Below are 7,075 nucleotides of genomic sequence, written 5' to 3' on the forward strand. Positions count from 1 at the left end.
GGGATGATTATTCAAAATCTAAACTTATGAAAAAACAAACACTATTTTGAATATGATCACACCAGCTCATTGTGACTATCTGTTTAATGCATATCACTGATCTCTTTTCTCTACAACACCACATATAGAACTACAGAGAAACAAGTCAAGGGTCCAGAGCACAACTAAATCAAACACTGATCTCCATGATGGTGGCATCATTTTAACCAATCAAAACATTAACAGCTGATCCTCTGTAATTTACACAACAACAGGGTGGTTCATCACTAATGCACAATCATCATTTAATTAGTCACTTAATTATCTCATTAACTTTAACTCTTTGAGGACTTGGGATTTGACTTGAGGACTTGTTTGTGACTTGAAAGGAATGACTTGATTCCTCCTCTGGTGAATCAGCTGCTGAGTTTCATTGGTGAATAAACATATGGCAGGACGTTTACTTTCTGACCCCTGGACTCTCCACCTCTGTCTAAGAGCCAGTGGTTCTGTGATAATCATTTAATATAAAAAACATTCTAAACCGTTTGGTTTTCTGTGGGTGTCACTTTAGTCACACACAGACCTCAATAATCCCGACATCCCAACCTGCAAAAAGTCATTTCAGGGAGGTATCCCCGAAGACCACCCCCCCAAGAAAAAAAAAACGAGGAAGGAGGACAAGGATATGAATAATTTCACCACAGAACATGACTTTACTAAAGATATCAAAGCATAAAATATTATTTCTTCTATAAGCTATATGTCTATGCAATTATTCATTATTATGTTTAAATATGTAGATTACTTTTAAGCTGCGTATACTATTTATGTAAACTGCTTTTATTTTATTTTCCATTGCAACTTTAAACAGGTCCCTGAGTTTGTGTTTTCATGTAGCCTTGGCAAACTAGCCCCCCCCCCCCCCCCCTGAATAATTGCACATTAAATGAAACATGTCACTCACCTCAACATGCCTTTTGCAATCATTTAACCCGCCATGGGCAAATGCTGAAGTCGCTGTTTTACAATAGTGCAGCGAGCAAGACTGTCATTATGTTTTGACACTACAACACTAAACTACATACTCTTTTGTGTAGTCTGCCGTAAAAATGTGTATTATACTTGGTTTGTTTTGTTTATTTCTTTATTTCTTTCTTTATTTTTTTTTTTTTTTTTGTGGCACTCTCCCTCTGCCATGGTGCCCTGTTTTCTAGATAGACATAACTGATTAATTTGGTTCGGGAGAAAAGATAAAAGCCCGCCCACACTGACAAGTGATTGGTTGATTTGCCGAAACAGGCCATCAGGATGCTCTCTGTCTTACATGCGCTTCGCACACAGCACACTACACACATAGACACACACACGCAGGTCTCTCGCTCCTCTCTCTCCGCCGTACCCGCGCTACACGGTTTGAAACAGTCTCTCTGTCTCGTATACGCTTTTGCTCGCTCGCTCTATATTCCGGGAGATTTTAACTAATTTGCGGGCATCAGGGAGCCGCTATCATTATGCGGGAGACTCCCGGGACTTGCGGGAGACTTGGGATGTCTGATGATGGGGATTTGAGGGTCTTGCGGGTGACCATAAAAAAAAAAAAAAAAAAATGCAGCAGAGCGCTGGGAGCCATGGATGAGTTTTGTACTACAATAGTTGCCCAGCATGCATTGCAGCATGTTTTTTTTTTTTTTTTTTTTTTTCGTAACCATTGTTGAGGTTCATATCTGATTATTGATGTCTGTGTGTGTCTAATTGACACCATGTAAGACCAAACTGTTTGGAAAATTCTTTATATTAACTGACTAAAAAAGAGCCACTGACTTTTTGAATGGCTTCCATTGTAATCAACTGAACTACTATAGAAAACCTATTTAGTAAGATTTGGAACTCTGAACTGCTCATATAATTGATGATTATCATCACTAATATGCTGTACAACAGGGGGTGCCCACCCCTTGCTCCTGGCGATCGACTGTCCTGGAAAGTTCAGCTCCAACCCTAATCAGAGCACAACCCTGAAGCAACTAATTAAGGTCTTCAGGCTCACTTAAATTAAAGGCAGTGGTGGTTTGATTAGGGTTGAAGCTAAACAATGCAGGACAGTCGCTCGCCAGGAGCATGGGGGGGGGGGGGGGGGGGGGGGGGGGGGGGGGGTTGGGCACCCCTGCTGTACAACAACCAATACCTGATTCATATTTTCTCTGGGTTTTTTTGAGTTATAACAACATGTTTCAAAACCACATGGTTACAACGTCCAAAAAAAATAATAATCTACAACAGAAGTCAAGGGTCAAGAGCCCAACTAAAGCAAAACACTGATCTCTAACATGGTTACTTCAAATGAAACAATAACATCAACATCTAAACCTTAGTTAATTCTCAATAAGATCTTCTGTAGACGTCTGACAGAAAGAAAGTCAGTCTGGTTATTAATAAGTGGAGGCTGGTGATGCTGTTTGTAACAGCAGCTGTTCATCACTTAAAGCTCAAAATCAGCACTTAATTAATCACTTGATTACATAATTGCAAAGTTTTAAAACTTACATGGTTTAAGTAAAGGCAATCTGTTTAATCTAAACGGTTTGAGTTACTGTGACTTGGTCAGGTTTTACAGTGAACTTGCGTTTCTCTGTTTAGGTTTTCAGAAGCCTCTCTTACAAGCTATAAGCTGATCGTGATCTTCATGAAGGAAAACCTGAAGATATGCGGACGATTTCTGAAGCCATAAAAACAGCGAGGACCTACAGCAAACTCACAGGTCAGCTGAAAAAAGATAAAAATAAATAAATAAAATAAACTGAAAGGTAAAACAAATATCATATTACAATATATCTACAGTATATAAACATTTGTAATTACGTGTCTCAGAATATACTGTAGTGTGTATAAAATGATATACTATTTTTCAAATGACACATCGGCAGAAAACAAAAACAACATAAAACCTTTTTGCTAATTAATCTTCTATTCTTCCATCAGATGAGATCTTTGAGCAGATCTTGTCCTCAACTTCTGATAAACTGAAGGAATCTCGAGACATCTTGAACAAGATCATCAGAAGAAAACTGCCAAAGTTTATTGGAGAAGCTCGACTGAGTGAGAAACACATCTCAGAGGTTTGACAGAAAATGAAATACATTGTTTGACTGTTCGACTGATATTAACAATATTCAAAAGACATGTGACTTTTTTAAGGCAGTATTTAATACACAAGAACAACACAATCCAGTAACTGACTGACTCTCTCGAATCAGGAAGAGCTGACAGAAACATGGAAAGCTGCAGTAGAGAAGCACAAATCTACAGACCCCACTGTTTCTCTGAACGCAGATGATTTACCAGTTTATGTAAGTTATACTGCATGCCAAAACTTAATTTCTGCCTTCATATCTTCAAAACCATTTAATCTCTTTTTACTCAGGTGGTTGATCTGGATCATTGGCATGAAGGACAAAAACCCCATTGAAAACGTCTATTTCTACAGCAAGAGGAACCCAACGAAGCTTCTGCCATTAAGGATTATCAGGTAAAGTCACACTTAATCCTTTATATTTCAGGTCACTGCAGAATTTTCCAGATAAGAAGTTTTTTTTTTTTTTTTTTTTTTTCAGTGCTGGGGTGCATGATGTTTACAGTGTTTTGCTTGTTTACTACATTAGCAGTTTTAGAAAACTCATTGTGTGTGTTTTGTCTTTTATTGACAGCTGTCCAGTTTCCTGCCAAAGAGGTTTAATGAAGAGCTGGTCAGAGTTTACTACAAAAGAAATGATGAGAATAAAGAGGAGCAGATGAAGAAGATTGGAGGAGGCTGAGAAGTGCTTTCAGATCTGGTGTGGCTCCAATTTTGGACTCCAGTAAGTGCATATGGTTTATAATATGTGATATTTTCAGACACAACCAGTACTGTGTCTATAGTGTTGTGATACATATTTCCTTCTGCTGTACATTAGTTTTTTTGTGGTTGTTGTGATGGGAGTAATGTTTTTGCAGTTGTAAAGACTGATTCATGGTTCAGTGAATATTCTGCTGTACATTGGGTTAAAAATATAACCCAACGCTGGTTTAAAAAGGACCAACCCAACAGTTGGGTTGTTTTGACCCAGCAGTTGGCAGAGGGTATAAAGTCCAGTGGTCAGAAAGTAAAAGTCCTGCCATATTGTTTATTCCACCTTCCATGAACTCAGCAAGCTGTTTTAACCAGAGGAGAAACAAGTCATTCCTTTCACATCACAAACGAGTCTCGAGTCAGATCCAAGTCCTCAAAGAGTTAAGTTAATGAGATAAATTAGTGACTAATTAAATGAAGATTGTGCATTAGTGATGAACACCTGCTGTTAACAATCAACACTCACTGAAGAAAGAGAAACACAAGAACTACAACCTGACTCCAGGGCACAGCCTGGATGAAATATACTGATTTATTTCTTTTTTTTTAAAAGCACACAAGAGCCACCCATAACTTGGTCAAGGTTTGCTTTAATTAGTCTCTTGACCCTTTTAATTACTCAAATAGTTGGTTTTCTAAAGCAATTGCAATATTGTTTTCACAGCAAACATTTGTGCATTGCTGAATGAAAAGCTTGAAGTAGCAGAGTAACTTGTGGTTCTGCTAATAAGTCATGGTAATAAACATCATAAAGCGAATTCTCTCTTTGGTTGGTTTAATTGTTTTCAGGTACTGTAGAACTACAAAAAAAAAACTATGTAAACAAATGCCACCTTAATGTGCGGTCAATATTGAATAAAAAGCTATGTCAGCTCAGGATTTAGCCATGAACATTTATCATACATCCTCAACAGTGGTGACAATATTTTTTCATACTGCAGTGCATGATGGGAGTTTTTTACTATGGTGTTACCCCAGCATTCAATTGCATCATGAAGCATTTTTGTTGATTGTCAACCATTGTTGAGATTGGATCTTCTGGTTCTTGATGTCTCTCTCTGTGTCTAAATAGTATAGTAGTTTTTTTTGGTGTATTATATGTATATATACACACGCACACATATATATACATATACTTTTTTTTATTATTAATTCACTATATATTTTAGAACAAGAGTGTTCTGTAGTTTCACATAGTTTCTTAATGCAAAACCTGAAACATGCAAATGGAAGCAAGTTATTTTAAATGAAATCAGGCCATTTCATGAGGCTTGTTCATCACATATAAACAGCAATATCTCATCATTGTGCAAAACACCACATCATTTCTACAGAGAGAGAGATTAGCGCAACAAGTCAAGGGTCAAGAGCACAACTAAATCAAACACTGATCTCCATGATGGTGGCATCATTTTACCCAATAAAACATCAACATCTGATCCTCTGTAATTTCAATAACAGCATGTGTTCTCATTAATGCACAATCATCATTTAATCAAATCACTTATTTATCTCAGTAACGTTAACTCATTTGAGGACTTGGGGATTTGACTTGAGACTTGTTTTTGTGACTTGAAAGGAATGACTTGATTCCTCCTCTGGTGAAATCGGCTGCTGAGTTCATGGATGGAGCAAAAACTGGCTCTTAGGCAGGACTTTTACTTACTTTCTGACCCCTGGACTACCCACCTTGGTCAAAATAACCCAACCGCTGGGTCAAACACAACCCACCGCTGGATTGGTCCCGTTTTAAACCCAGCACTGGGTTATATTTTAACCCAGCATTTTTTAGCAGTGTTATAGCAGCAAAAATGTATGCATCTTTTTTTCTACGTGAATGGAATTACTTGAACTTAGAAGCTATTAAGGAAACTAGTACAAAGGGGTCATTGATGAAAAATAATTTGATTCATACATCCCTCTGCATGTAGTGAGAGACCTTAAATATTCTTCTGTTCTTCTAACTTCCATTCTTCGAACAGATCTAATAATAAGAACTGTACTATTACTATTTTACTTTAACTATGTATCATTTTTTCCATGAAGTATTGTGTACTGTATGTGTAAATGTATAATTATCCACATCTTTAACATATAAATAAAAATGAATGACCTTATGCAAATATTGTGTAAAGAATTAAGTACCGTTGTCACTCATTTTTTCTCAATTGTTCAATTATTTTGGACACAACATAAACTCAATGATGCTCAAACATGTTTTTGCAAAGTATCATTTCACATTAATTTCATTTAGCAGATGCTTTTTACGGTAAAACATACAAATTAGGGCACATCAGAAGTAATTTGTCATTTTGAACATTTTGAGTAAACAACGCTCTTTAAATGACTTATTCATCTGCAATCGCCAAATGCAGATATCTTCCTGTCACTATGTAGATATGCTTCACAAAAAGAATAGGGCCTATATAAAAATATCTATTAAATTTGATTCTTCCAACCGTCAAGTATGAGACAGTGATTACGATGTAGACTTGGGAGTGACAACCGCGCAATTAAATCAAGGTGTGAGATGATTGTTCTCTGCCGACTTGCGTGAGTGTGTGTGTGTGTGTTGTGCGTGTGCGTGTGGGGGTGTGTGTGTGTGACACCGGATCACTGGATCCATTTACATATTAAACACTGAATGATTTTTCATTGTTCCTGTAAACATCAATCTAAACAAAATCAAGAACAGTTTACTATATTGAGAAAATATAATAGAACAGAAAAGTCTACGCTGAATCATCTTACCCAGGTAGGAATGTTTATTGTTCTAAGAATGTTCAGAGAACATTATATGTTCTGGGAAGTTTCAGCTGCAGGTTTTATTTTAGTTCCCAGAATGTTCTCCTAAAATGTACGATAGCCTTCTCTCTAAAAACATTCTAAACAATATTTATTAATAACATTATAAGAACATTATCCCCTAATCAAGTTTAATAATTAAGATTTAAGTGGACACTTTCCATATGGACCTTGGATGTGAAACTCAAAAGTTGCTCAGATGTCAAAATTGGTTGAAAAGTAAAAACCCAACCTTTGCCAACTTCATTTAAATAACTCCAAAAACAGTATTTCCAAATTCCCTTATAACCAGGTGACTTTATTTCTGTCATACATTTACAAAAGTTCCTTTATTGAGATTAAACAGGGTGTACATGTTGATATCTAATTAAAATTAATCGTTTGGTTTGATGTTTACCATAA

The 7,075-nt window shown here is 36.6% G+C and overlaps 1 long non-coding RNA gene across 1 annotated transcript; it reads left to right on the forward strand.

The window, feature by feature from the left end:
• The first annotated feature begins 2,723 nt into the window (after positions 1 to 2,723).
• LOC122146469 lies at positions 2,724 to 3,775 on the forward strand. Its single transcript, XR_006161010.1, has 5 exons — positions 2,724 to 2,740; positions 2,962 to 3,098; positions 3,237 to 3,329; positions 3,404 to 3,508; positions 3,687 to 3,775. It is a non-coding gene; the product is annotated as an uncharacterized LOC122146469 (long non-coding RNA).
• Positions 3,776 to 7,075: the final 3,300 nt, after the last annotated feature.

Source organism: Cyprinus carpio, chromosome A1, assembly GCF_018340385.1.
Source record: "Cyprinus carpio isolate SPL01 chromosome A1, ASM1834038v1, whole genome shotgun sequence".
Taxonomy (NCBI): domain Eukaryota; kingdom Metazoa; phylum Chordata; class Actinopteri; order Cypriniformes; family Cyprinidae; genus Cyprinus; species Cyprinus carpio.